At 48.2% G+C, this 14054-nt stretch overlaps 2 pseudogenes; one reads left to right on the forward strand and one right to left on the reverse strand.

Annotated features, from left to right (window-relative positions):
- The window catches only part of LOC127038398 (intelectin-like protein), a 29454-nt pseudogene extending 26137 nt beyond the window's left edge, over positions 1-3317 (forward strand).
- Positions 3318-12073: 8756 nt separating this feature from the next.
- Positions 12074-13060, reverse strand: LOC127038399 (olfactory receptor 1052-like; annotated as a pseudogene).
- Positions 13061-14054: the final 994 nt, after the last annotated feature.

Below are 14054 nucleotides of genomic sequence, written 5' to 3' on the forward strand. Positions count from 1 at the left end.
TGCAGATAAACTCTCAAATTCTGGGGTGGCACTGACCAGAGACTTTTGGGTTGTTGGACTTTGGGGTAATTGGACTTAAGACCCTAAGGGGAAAAGGTCATTGCCAAATGTACCTGGGGGTGGGGTTTTTATTTTTTTGTTTGTTTATGGTTTGTGTTATAATCCTGTTTGTGGTGTTTCTCCAGTGGGATGCCTCATTGTTTCCTTCCTTTATTAAAAAGATTTTGCTACACTCAGACTCCGTGCTTGCGAGAGGGGAAGTATTGCCTCCTAGAGGTGCCCACGGGGGTGTGGTATGTAAGTGTCCCAGGTCACTGGGTGGGGGCTCGAGCTGGTTATGCATTATGTTATTGAAACGGAACCCCTAGATACTGAACCCGGCCCTTGTTGCTGCCAATTCAGAGGGGCAGAAGGGTTACAGTGATTCTCACCTATTATCATTTACTGCCCGCACTGTGGCAGCTCCTAGCGGACACTCCTTTCCCGCCCCACCGCAGACCAGGGCTCCATGGTGCTAGGTGCTGCACGGACCCAGAACAGAAAAACAGTCCCTACCTCAAACAGTCTGTGACAAATCCACCCCAAATGGCACCTTGACATGCCAGATTTCCCTGCCCACTGCTGAGGTCACTGCTGTGTCCCAGGGCTGGCCTGTGTGGGAGGTGGCACTGACTGAACAAATCACTCAGTGAGCATGTGTCAGTGAAGCTGCCTTGTCTGTGCTGGAGCTGCCCTGCCACAGGGACAAACTAACACTGGATGCTCACTGCGTTTGTGTCTCCCAGAAATACCCAGTGAAATACGGTGCTGGCTTCTGCAAGACCAACAATGGCCCCGTCGTGCCAGTCATCTACGACTATGGCGATGCCCAGCAAACCGCCAACTATTACTCTCCAAACAGCCGATGTAAGTCTGCAGTGAGAGTGCGGTTCTGCCTCTTCACCTGCACTAAATTCTCAGAGTATTTCCCGCAGTCCCCCAGTGTCTCTGCCCCAATATGCTATAAAATCTCCAGGAGGTTAGAAAACATTTACCAGAGCTCTGCTCCGGACAGCCCCCTCTGAATTTAAGTCCTGGGCCTGTTGTTTCAGTCTGAACAACCTTCATTTTAGAGCAATGAGACTCAAACCTCAGTGGTCCAGGAGCCAAATTAGCAATCAACATTACCCAAAAGAGCCACAGGAGTGCACATTCATTGTGTCATTTACTATTGTACTAGTCATATTTAAACAGCATGACAGGGGAACTATTTAGTTTATAGATATATTTATTATTCTCACAGCAAACAAGTTAATAACTTAGTGCCAGTTGATAACTTAGTTGGTTACTAACATAGTAAAAGCATCACTCATTTAGAGAAAGGGAAAACGATGCAACGAGAGCTAATGGAAAATCCCCAGGAGACAGCACGGTGTGTGTTTCCCACTTGAACATGATAAAAGACAACTGAACACAAACCAGCTCTTAGGAATTTAAAGATGCCGTGATAGTGACAGATCTGTGAACATCCCGGCTGAGCCTCACAGTTCCTGATCACTTGTGGGACTGGAGTTCCTGCTTCTTAGACCCTGGTCATTCCCAGTTCAACAGGACCAGCTGGGATCAGAGCTCTGTCCCTTCTCTCCACCTGTCCATGGCAAACAATGGTCCTGACCTGCCCTTTTCTGTCACTAGCTGAATTCATCGCTGGCTACATCCAGTTCCGCGTGTTTAATAATGAGAAGGTGGCCATGGCTCTGTGTTCTGGGGTGAAAGTAACCGGCTGTAACACCGAGACTGTGAGTATCTGGCCAGGGTGGGGGTTAGCTGTGGAGCAAAGACCAGCTGATCAGCCTTGGGGCTGCCTAGTGTCATTGTCAGAGCTGGTCGGCTGCACAAGGACCCTTTTAGCTCTGCACTGGTGCAGGGTAGGTTCAGTTTATATCCCCTGTGCCAGTAGGGACAGCTGTGCCACAGAGGCAATCATCCCCCAGGACAGGCCAAGAGGGATGGATGTTACATCTTTTCTTTGAGGGATCATGTTGGGGGGAACAGATCACAGGGGTTGCTGGCTGCTGTGGGCACTTTGCACCACTGGGAAGTCTTTCAAAGTGTAATTTCTGCCAGCAGAGGGCCTGCAGCCCAAGCTTTTGCCACAGGTAAGTTGGGAGTGAATCAGACCCACTCACGGTCTGCTCCTGACCCAGAGAGGTCCACGGGGCTCTGCGTGATCACATTTGTCATAATAATCCCTAGCTCTGGTACGTACGGCTTTTTTGTCAAATCTTAAAAGCTGCACAGAGGAGTCAATATCATCATCCCTATTTCATAGAAAGGGAAACTGAGGCATGGAATGGAACAGCCAGGAATAAAAGCCAGATCGCCAGAGTCCCAGTCTAGTGCTGTATCCACTAGGCCACACTGCCTTCCCAGGTCAAGATTCGATTTCTGTTTCAGGGTGCGAGACACAAGTGACAGATACTGCACCAACACAGCCCCTTCTCTGGTGCCTTCACAGATCCACAGACGCAAAGGCCAGTAGGGTCAGTATGATGGATCTTGTAATCAGACTTCCCGCCAGAGAACCTCCCACAGGGATTCCTGCATCAAGCGTTCTGGCCCCTGTCTACCTTCCCAGTGCAGGTTTTTCCCAAACTTTCTGGTGAGGGTTGAACTGTGAGCTCCTTGGGGCAGGGGCTGTATTTCTGTTCTGTACAGCACCCAGCCCCCCAGGGCCTGCCCAGGCCTGGGGCTCCGAAGCGGCACTGCAATGCAAACGATAAATACCACCACCACTCAATGGCCTAAACTGGCCCTGCCCCTTGTGCAGACATTCGCAACAGTGCAAAGGGAGTGGCAAACGCTGGCATCTGGGGACCCATTGCACCAGGGCAAGGGGCTGCACAACAGTCGGGGCAATGGAGAGTCTGGTCCCAAGAGTTAGAAAGGGATTTAAACCCTCATGCTTCAGGGCATTAGCTGACCTCTGATAGGGGGTGTCAGGAGGTAGCTTACTTTGTGGGCAGATTATTCACCAACGGGCCATTGCAGGGTTTCTTGTGCCTTCCTCTGAAGCAGCTGGCACTGTCCTGGAGACAGAAGAGTGGCTAGATGGGCCCCTGCTCTGCTCCTGCCTGGCAATTCCTCTGTTCTCTCCCCAGTACTGCATAGGTGGAGGAGGGTTCTTCCCAGAAGCGAACCCTGCTCAGTGCGGTGATTTCCCTGCCTTTGACTGGAATGGCTATGGAACCCATCAGCACTGGAGCATATCCAAGGAGATGATTGAATCCACAGTGCTGCTGTTCTACCACTGAGTTCGGAAAGGCTGGCGTGACCCAGTGAAGGCCTTTTTCTCTTTGGACGTCTGTCTAGTGGGAAAGAACCATGGGGATTTGTAACCTGTTTCGCTCCCATGCCTGGTGCTTCAATGATGCAGAGAAGTGCTGATGCATTGGTTGATTTCCCCACCTTTTAATCTACTCTCTTCTTCTCTTTTAACAGGTATTCTAAGGGCCCCCCGTGCATCATATGGGCATTCTTGGGGGTGCAGATTGCATCAGACCTGCACCTGAATAAATAATAGGGACTGAAATATGCAGACATTAAAGTTCTGCAGCCAAATTCTGAGAAACCTTCCTCTGCAATGTAGGATCAGGATTTTGGTTTGAATTGATTTTTCTTTTTAAAAAGTGCTGAGCAGATGCTACCCTGTAAGAAGAGGAAACCAGAAGCAAAAACTGAAAGACTATTACTAAAACCAGTGAACAGCTGCAGAGAGTGGAGACCCAGCAAAGCAAACAAATGAATACTGTGAGTAAATAACCTGAAAGCAAATGGGGAAGAAAACCTCATCTGGGTAATTGTGGCTCTTGGGACCAAAATCAGGTTCCTGGTACATAGCCTGGCTGAGATCATCCCTTTTCCCTGGATCCCAGACCTGGGATTCAAATGTCATTCTCTGTGTGGTGTCCCTATTTTATTCCTAGGAAAAGGATCCCCAAAGGAGGTGTAAGGATCCAGGACTCTAGTGTCTACCAGAAGCTTCAGCCACCTTCACAGGTAGAAGTCACTGTCTTTCCTACAATGCCACTCGTTCTCTTCCTGCTCTCCGGATCTGCTCCCTCCAGCAGGACAGAGACACCCCTTAACTCCCCGAGTCCTGATTTGCATTGCTGCCACCCCCACCATCAGAAACTTTTTCTATGGGCATCTTCCTAGAGCAGGGGAGAAATCTGTTCTTCCATTAGAACCAGTCTGCTCAGTAAATCCACCCACATTCACCTCATCTCAGCTGCTTTGTTTATCCAAGATTAGTGGTATCTTTGGAAAACCCTTAGCCTGTCGGGGAGTGAGGTGGAGCAGGGGATGCAGGAGCTCCAGCAGATTCCCCTAAAGAACACCACCCTGTCTCTCTCTGGTCAGGTAAGAGCTCGCCGTCCATTGCGGAGGTGAAGACTGGATGGGAGCTGCTGGATTGACCTTGATGTGCCATGCCCTTGTGTGGATGAAGGACCTGCATCTCAGAGGTGGCCAGCAGCAGATGTAACACGTGTGTCTGGAAATGGGCTAAATAACCTACACTGAGAGGTAAGTAAAATCATGGCCACATGTAGACATCACAGGAATTGGTGGGGATTGACCCAGGGTCCTTCAGCACAAACCCCTCTCACTCACTGTCAACAAATCCAGCTCCAGCCTCTAGACCACACCCCATTCCAGAGCCCCAGAACCCAGGAGCCCTGATTCTCAGACCCGGGCCTCACATCACAAGGCCAAACCTTCTCCCATTCTGGGCGCTGTAGAAGGGACAATTGGCAAAACCCCCTCTACATTCCCCCCGTCAGAGACTGCGGCCACGGGTGACAAGTGAATGAGCTGAGTTCTCCCCTGTGGGAATCCTAGGGGCTGCACGTTTCGGGTTTCACAGGGATGGCCTCTGGCAGCCATTGACGGAGTGTTCCTGGGAGGAGATTTTCCATCTCTAACAAAGGGTTTCTGTTCCCCCAGATCTCAGCTGCTCAGCAGAATGTGGGATAGCCAAGTGCTGATGGGCTAGAGGGGTCCTAGGAGTCGCTGTGCAGCAGGGGCAGGGTCTGCAGTCACCTTGGGCCGAACCCTGCACTCCAGACAACCCAGGCTGTTTCCCTGGATTGCAAAGGGGACTTTGGCTTGGGGAATTGGTGCTGGTCCCTGTATCCACAACTGGGATGTTTTCATGAGACTACGCCATGGTCCAAGAAGCGCCATGCAAGCAAGGGGAGAATGGACATTAGAGAGCGAGGCCGGGACCTCTGCGGGGCTGCTGCAGTCAAACATCCACAGTCAGAAGAGAGACGATGGGAAACTCGCTTCGATGGCTGGCCACAGCCGCAGCAGCTGTCTCAGAAAGCTTTGCACATGCTCCAGTCAACAGAGGCAGGACAGAGAGCCACACAGGGAGAGCCTGGGTTGCAATTAGCAAGTCACATTTTTTTCAGTGGATTATGCTGCCCTGACCATCTATTTCCTGCAATGTGCACATCCAGCCTCCCTGGCTGACCTCCATAGGAATTAGGTTCTCCATGCCCACAGGACAGGGCTGGCCTTACCATGAGGCGAACTGAGGTGGCTGCCACAGGTTCCAGACTGTGGGAGGATGCGACTAGGACCCAAAGTGTAGAAAATTGTGTCTGGTGCTGGTGCATATGTTTTCTCTCCACTCGAGATGCACAGAGATGGTGGAGTGCTGTGCTGCAGGAAGGAGGGCACAAGAGACATAACAGGCAGGCAGGAGGAAAGGTGAGAGGGAATAACAGAAAGCAGCAGGAGCTGCAGGGAGAGAGAAGAGGAGGAGCCTCTTATGTACCTCTCGAGCACCCCCAGAGCCTGGACTGATTCACACCAGCTTGTCAGGGAGCTTCCTATTTCCTGCTGCTTCCCTGAACCCACTTGAGGAGAACAGACAGTCAACTGAAGTAGTTGGAGCAGGTTAGGCCCTTAAGATGCTGATATCTTCTCTCACTCAGGCCCTGCTACCAGCCTGCTTATTTGTCCCCTTCAACGGAGTGTTGAGAGCCACTCTAACTGGCACAGAACAGCAGCCATGAGTGAAAGAAGAAAATGCCCCTTGGGGCAGCATTCAGAAAAAGAAAGAAAGCAAAGGAAACTTTTCTGTCTAAGCAGGAAGGAGCTCTCCTGAGATACATAGACACAAATGTTCACACTGAGCCTTCCGGCCCCAGTGAGGATGTGAATGGTGAGGAGATGCCTGATCTTTCAGTTAGTCAGAGTGCAGGTGACCTGGCAGCTACTGCAGCATCCATATCTCCATCTCAAATGGATGGAACCATCACATTCCTGAAGAAAAGTGTAGCTCAGAGAAGAGTGTGGTGGAGGCACAAGAAACAGCTGCTGCCGAGTTTAGTTCCTTAAGTCTAGATCATCCAGGATTGTGGACTCACTTGAGTAGTAGCCTGAGGGACTTCCTTGTACTGCACGGACCACAGGGAGTGAAAAATTTCATGTTCCCCAAAGACAATGAAAATAGAAGTTTCCATCCAACACATTCCTGGTGTGAAATCCCCAGTGGTGACAAAGTGGAAAGGCCATGGCTTAGGTACTCAAAAACCCAGAATGCTGCGTATTGGTTTTGTTGCAAACTCCTCCAGTCTAATGTTCCAGCCACATTGCGTTCTACAGGAACAAAGGACTGGAAAAGTCTGGCTAGAAATGCGGCATGCCACGAGAAGGCAGGAAATCACCAGAGAGCATTCCATAGGTGGAAAGAACTTGAGATGAGCCTAAGGTTAAAGGCCACCGTAGATGATGAGCATCAAGAGAAGATTGCATCATAGTTCTGAAAAGGCTCTTTGCCATTGTGAGAGGGCTTGCTACCCAAAACCTAGCATTGCGTGGCACTTCAGATCAGCTGCATGTGCCAAACAATGGAAACTTCTGCATAGAACATCCTCACCACACAAGTTCCCCAACCCACCCCCCTTTCTTTAATCATCTTAATAATTCATAATAAATAAATGACTATTCCTCAAAAGAAAGAAAGAACCTCCTAGTTCTTACATCTTCTGCTTTCTTTGTATGCGTCAGTCTTCCTTCGATCATAGGGGTTTTGTATGAGGGAGTGTCCTTACTTTCTCTGTCTTGTAAAGCGCACACTAGTGACACTGACCAGATAAATAATGGAGACATCACGCACACACAAATAACCAAGCCCTTCGTCATGAAGACTGTTCTCCTCAGTAAAGCAAGCTATAAACATTAGGAAACGCCCAGAGGACTAAAAGGCTGCAAAGTGAAGCACTCTCAGGTTAGGAAACGCCAGAATGAGCATTGCCTGTGCGAGTTAACTCTGCAGTAAATGAGGCAGGGATCCTACAGGCAACAGGCTCCTTCAGTACACAGCCCCGGAGTAGAACACTCGGTGCACTGAATAAGGAAGGGGCCCCCTGGAAAAAAATACTATGGGATCATGTCAATAAAATCTGCATCATCCTGCAAATGCACAAGAGGACTGAACTGAGAGTGCCTGGGCAACACGTCTTTGGACATTTGCTAACCTGAGAATGCTTCACTTTGTAACCTTTCCATCCTGTTTCGAAACCTTGACTTTGTATTTCCTAATGATTTTATTGATGAAAGCAAACGTGAGTAATGTTAAATGAAAGGTTTTTGTTTGTTAATTTCCTTTGTTTTTTTTAATAGAAAGAAAAGCTTTTCTCTCTGTGCTGTGTAACAGGGTGACCCCCCACCCCCTGCTCCAGCCTAGAAGGGGTTAGAAAAGCCCTGCAGAGGGTCTGGGGCTAGACAAGGTAAAACCCTGGCTGATTGGGGGAAGTGGCTGCATCTGGGGCCACGCCCCAAACTGAGCAACAGGGCCTTATAAGAAGGCCAGGGAAGCTGGAAGGATCAGTCTCTCTCTGTCTGTAGAGGGAGAAGGGCCTGGCTGCAGGGAGCTAGAGGCAGGGTACCTGAGTGCAGCAGGGCTGGGGAAAGGCAGAGGAGCTGGGGTGCTCCAGCCTGGAAAGCCCCAGACTGTGGCCTAGCAGAAGGCCAAAGGGTCCTGGGGGTTGCAGAGGGCAGCCCAGGGTAGGCCAAGGCAGCTGGTCCAAACCCTCCTTGCCAGTGATGAGTGGCTGATACTACAGCCTGCCCCAGGGCATGGGGCTAGATGATGACTGGCAGTAACCTGATACTGAGGCAAGGTGGGGATAGTGGGTGGGGGGTTACCCTGAGACTGAGGGGTTACTGCCAGGGGGCAGCACCCCTGCTAAAGGGGCACTGGGTCCAGGGAGGGGCACGGGGACCAAAGAACAGGCAGATCACTGGCCTGCAGAGGGTGCTCCGGAGCTGGAATGAGCTAATTCCCAGAAGTCACCAGCAGGAGGCGCCACGGGGGTAAATCCGCACCTCTACAAGCTGTTTAAATAATAAAGCTCTTACTCATGCGTTGGTTCAGTCTATATTTTATTGCCATTGTTATCTTGGTGAAAATCCCTGTTTCACTGCTCAGTGCTGTGCTGTTCAGAGTATTGAAAGTCATTAAATTAAACTGCATTAAAACAAAACTCACTTTGTGCAACTTCAGGGTCAGTGAAAGTTCTCAGCTATAACCCTGAATGTACAAGAAGCAGAGAAGCAATATCCAAGAAAAAGAGCTGGAATTTTGCATCTTGTTTTCACCTAGGCCTTACTGAGGAGAGTAGCAAACACCTGCCCGTTGCGAAGGAACACAGCACGGTACCGCAGCACAAACCCCCCTGAGCACAGCAAGGGCTGTCGTGGTTATCCAGCTCTGGCCATGTTTCATTACAGACTTCCTTTCGGAGATGATGTTCTGGTAACAAGGGGGCAACTAGTTGTCAAAGGTAGCTGTCGCCATGGCAGCCAGGGTGCTACTCATTTTCCCCAAGTATGAAAATGGACTGGAGGGAGGGAGTGCTGAGTGGTGGGTTATCTCTGATGTCACAAGGCTACTGCTCAGCCAGCACCAGTGGGCAGCAAATGTGTGGTGTATTTGTGTGTGTGTGGGGGGAGGCTTTCCCAGTGTTCCTGTTTTCACAAATTTCCTACAGAAGCCAACAACATAACTACCCAGAATGCACATTAATGATGATTCCACCCACATGATAATTAGTCGCTGAAATTTGTTTCAAATCCCACATGGCATGTTTAAAACAAGGATTCCAAAAAGGGAGAGACCTTGTAAAACAGAAAATGTTGATACTCTGGTGTATTTGTGATTGTGCTAAAATTGAATACTGTGACTTTAAGTGTTGGGCAGGGTTCCTGGGCGTGCTTGCATGCTAGGGAGCTCGGTAGGGCAGCACGCAATCGGGGCGTAGCAGCAGCCAGTCACCAGGTACCTAGTGAGTTGTGCCTCTCTGTTATAGGCAGTAGCCTTTCCCTCTGAGTTTTGGGTTCTTACGTGTTGTTGTTCTGGCTGCTAAGAAACAAATTAGCGAGACTTTGCGAATGTCCAGCAAGAGTATTTTATATATTCTCTAACTTGTCTCCTTGGGTGCCATAAACCATGAAAGGCACAATCTCCTCCACAATAAAATAAACTTATGAAGCCAAATGTCCTTTTGAAACCAAAAATGGAACATTTCATTCTGGGAAGGTTGATCTTACTGAAGCACTTCACTTTTCCTTTCTCTTTCACAGGGAGGAGCCTAAATTAAGTTTCCCTAAATCCATGATTGGAATAGTGACGCAAAGCCTCGCTAGAAGCCAAGCAGCTCGGAAAGAATGAGATGATCACAATACAGTAGAATCCTGTTTATCTGACCCTCCATTATCCGGTTCTCCGTATTAACCCAGCAACCAGCGCACGCAGGTCCAGAAGAGGGCAATCTCTCCTATGGTCCCTAGATGGCACTGCAGCCTGACATGTTCCCATTCATCCGATTATTGGATGTTTTGGTTCACCAGTCTGGCCCTGGTCCCAATTCGATGGGATAAAGGGGGTTCTGCTTTCCTTGTGAGCGATCGTTTGATGCAGGGGATCTGCTGCTGGTGTTATTCCTCATGGAAAAGTACAAATTGCAAAACTGATGGGAGGGCCCTTCTGAGATGGTAGGGAGGGGTCATGCTGTTACCTGCAAAGTACATAGGCTCCGCAGCAGGGATGCACCTCGGACTGTGCATACAAACAGGTTAAAAGTGCACCACAACAGTGAAGCCGTTGTCAAGATGCTATTCTGTGCAGAGGATTGTAAGACAGCCCCTGTTCCTGATCTGAGGCCTGAATGCCATAGGGATATCCCACTCGAGAGTTTTGAGGTGTGTGAAGAGGTCACCCTAAGTGAAAAGACATGGTCATGGCTGTGGTGCAGCTTCACTGGCAGGTATTATCAAGCAGGGCAGGTCTGACTCATAGAAATTGCCTAAGATGATGTCAAAGTTAGACTCAGGACTCAGTTTGTCAGATCACTCTGTTTTACAAGACCCAAACAGTCTTATTTATACAGATAAAAAGGTGCAAACTAAACAAAAGACCAAAGAGAGCAAAATGCATATCCTACTAACTCTTATTGATCTAAGGCTAATACATCTCCAATATCCCTGAAGTGGAGCGATTGTTCTACCTTAATGTCTGCTTTCCTGACACCTGGATTGCAGCATTCTTTTCATTTCTACTTAAAGGCACATAGAGTATTCTTTAATTCATTCTATTTCTTTAATATAATTCATTTCACTTGCACAATGAACACTGTGGGATCACAACCTGCACCCAGCAAAGCATCCCACAGAACTGGTACATTATGGCAGCAAGTTCATAAGGAGATGACAATCCTGCTGGACAGGGAATAAAGAGTCAAACAGTCCCTGGGTTGAGGAGGTTGTTTTGCTAATGTTTACAGGGAGCTCCTCCTGAGGGTGAGGGGGGGAAATGGGAGGAAGCACGAAGGGGCTTGTTTGAAGATTTAACAAGGGAGTGATGGTGGTTAGCATCATGGGCCATGTAACTGCGAACACTGTGAGCCCTTAGACCAGGGATGGGCAAACTGCCCTGTCTGCAGGCACCGCCCCTGGAGCTCCCATTGGCTGTGGTTCCCAGCCAATGGGAGTTGCAGTGGCAGTGCTTGGGGCATGGGCAGCGTGTGGAGCCTCCTGGATTTCCCTATGCATAGAGGCCAGATAGGGGATGTGCTGCTGCTTCTGCGAGCCACACGGAGACATGGCACTCACGTTTTAGTCGCTCTTATCTGGACTCTCTGCAATTGGGCCACATCTTTCCTGAAAAGTGGTGCCCAGAACTGGACACAAGACTCCAGTTGATGCCTAATCAGCGCGGAGTAGGGCGGAAGAATCACTTCTTATCTCTTGCTTACAACCCTCCTTCTCTTACCTCCATATTACAAGTGGCAAACAGAGGCAAAGGGAGACTTAACCCAGGTTTTGTAAAGGTATTTAGGCCACATAAATCCCATTGATTTCAATGGGAATTAGGAACTGAAATCCCTCTAAAAAATCTGACCCTAAGTGATTTGCTCAAGGTTGCAAAGGAAGTCTGCAATGGGGGCGGAATTTAAACTCAGACCCCTCAAGTCTTAGGCGAGTGCGATAACCTCTGGATCATCCTTCCTTTCTCCTGTGTCTGTCTAATGACGTGTTTCTGTCTGTCTAACCCGAGACATAACCATGTCTCTGTCTATCTATCCCCATAGCAAAACATCCGTCTATCTAGTGTCTACCTATCTGTCCCTGGACAGACCCATCTGTCTGACTATCTAGCTATCAAAACACCTCTCCATGTGCCCCTCACTTTATTTAAGTGTTCAGTGATTTGAGGAGGGGGCTGTGGGAACTGAGATAATAGCGGTGACAAATGGAAATAATTACAGTCTGAGCATCTCCTCTTTATATCAGCTGCTAAGTTAACCAACGTAGTTCAAAAGGCAGTGGATCAAGCAGGGGGAGGTGTCTATTGCAGAAATCACATATCAGTGCATAAACAGTTCCTGGACACTGTTTTTCAAGGGAAATGGTGCCTTCCTTCATTATCGGGCTCGAGTTCCATTTCCATATTGTTTTCTCCTGTAAGTCACATGATGACAGAAATTTCTGCACAATGACTTAATGAGCGAGAACTAGCTCATATCTGCACTCCAGTACTGATCAGAAAAAACAGTCCCCATATTTGCATACAGTGAGGAATAATTTTCTGGTGTAGTGTCCTCCTCAGGGCATCCTTCACCTCCTTGTTCCTCAGGCTGTAGATCAGGGGGTTCAGCATGGGGATCACAAGGGTATCGGACACGGCCACCATTTTCTCCCATTCCACTGAGCTGCCAGAAAAGGGTCATAAATATGTAAAGATCAAGGTCCCATATAAAATGGAAACAACAGTCAGGTGGGAGGCGCAGGCGGAGAAGGCTTTGTGCCTTCCTGCTGTGGAGCGGATCCTCAGGATGGCAAAGATGATATAAGTGTAGGAGATGAGGTTGATGAGAATGATGCCTATTGTTTCAATGGCTGCAAAGAAGAAATGCACTCACTTATTGATACAAAAGTCAGAGCAGGAGATTTCTGGGAGTGGGTGAATATCGCAGAAGAAACAATCAAGGACACTGGAGTGGCCGAAGGACAGACTGAATACAGTTCAAGTGTGCACAGTGGCATTGACACAGGCACATAGGGAAGATCCAGCCACCAGCCGGAAGCAGACTCTCTTGGACAGGATGACATCATAAAACAATGGATTGCAGATGGCCACAAAGCGATCATAGAGAGTCACAGCCAGGAGGCAAAGCTCATCGGCACAGAAGGAGAAGAGGAAAAACTGAACCACACACCCAGAGAAAGAAATGTCTTTACTCTTCACTAGGGAACTGAGCATCGCCTTGGGGGCAATCACAGGGGAGGAGACAACATCTAAGAGGGACAAGTTGCTGTGGAAAAAGTACATGGAGCTGTGGAATTGGGAGTCAACGCTAATCAGCACAATCATCCAGACATTCTCCACCAGTGTGCAGAAATAAATGGCCAAGAAGAACACAAAGAGGTTGTTTTGCAGCTTTAGACTGTTAGTGATTCCCCGGAAAATGAAGCCAGCCACTCTGGTGCAGTTTCCGGGAGTCATTTCTCCTGTCACTGCGCTCTGAGTCAAAGAAGAGGCAGAGGAGGAGATAGAAGCAATGGGTACCACAACAATAAATCTGATGTACAGTGGAGTCTCGTGTTATGTCTTAAGAGATGCCAAAACAATGGAAATTCAATTTAGTCATAGATTCCAAAGCCCAAAGGAACCATTTTGGTTATCTAGACTAGTGGATTTTTTTCTCATTTGCGGATGAATCCAAAATTTTGAATGGAGATGGAAATTGTAGACATAATCTGTGGACCCCTAGGAATCCACGGACCACAGCTTGAAAAGCGGTATTCTGTGGTAACAACAACCTTTGGAAGACCCCTTAGATATAGTCTGTGGATCCCAGGGTGTTCACAGACGATAAATTCAACCCCCCCCCAATCTAGTCTAATTGCTTGTATAACAGAGGTCATAATTTTTTTTCCAATAGTTTTCATTGTAAAGTAGAGCATGTTTTTTAAAAAAATAATCCAATCTTGAATTAAAAATTGTCCGTAAACTGAGTATCCATCAAGACCCTTGGTAAATCATCCCAAGGGTTAATTACCCTCCCTGTTAAGAGAGGTTTTTTATGTCGAGCTGGTCAAAATTCCCACCTATCCCCTCGGAAATTTTTGAGCTTTGATGAATAAAACCCCAAATCCAAACTATTTTGGCAATGGCCTATTTTGGCTGAAATCTGAAGTATTTTGGTTTTGAAATGGAACAACTGGGAGATGTAGTCGAACCAACAAGACTGGCCTATAAAGCAGAAGGGATGCGTGAGGAACTTCAGCTAGACAGATCAACATCTGGACCACTCACTGCTGAAGGTGTTTGAGAGCAGAGAAACACCCATTGGGATGTTTACTTGGTGTTACTTGGTCTTGCCCCAGCATGGGGAGCCTGACTTGACTCCATGAGGTCCCTTCCACTCTACATTGCTAGGACTCCCTAATAACAATATTTGTATTGATTATTATTTTATTTGCTGTAAAAATGCTGA

The sequence above is a fragment of the Gopherus flavomarginatus genome, chromosome 20 (genome assembly GCF_025201925.1).
Source record: "Gopherus flavomarginatus isolate rGopFla2 chromosome 20, rGopFla2.mat.asm, whole genome shotgun sequence".
NCBI lineage: Eukaryota > Metazoa > Chordata > Testudines > Testudinidae > Gopherus > Gopherus flavomarginatus.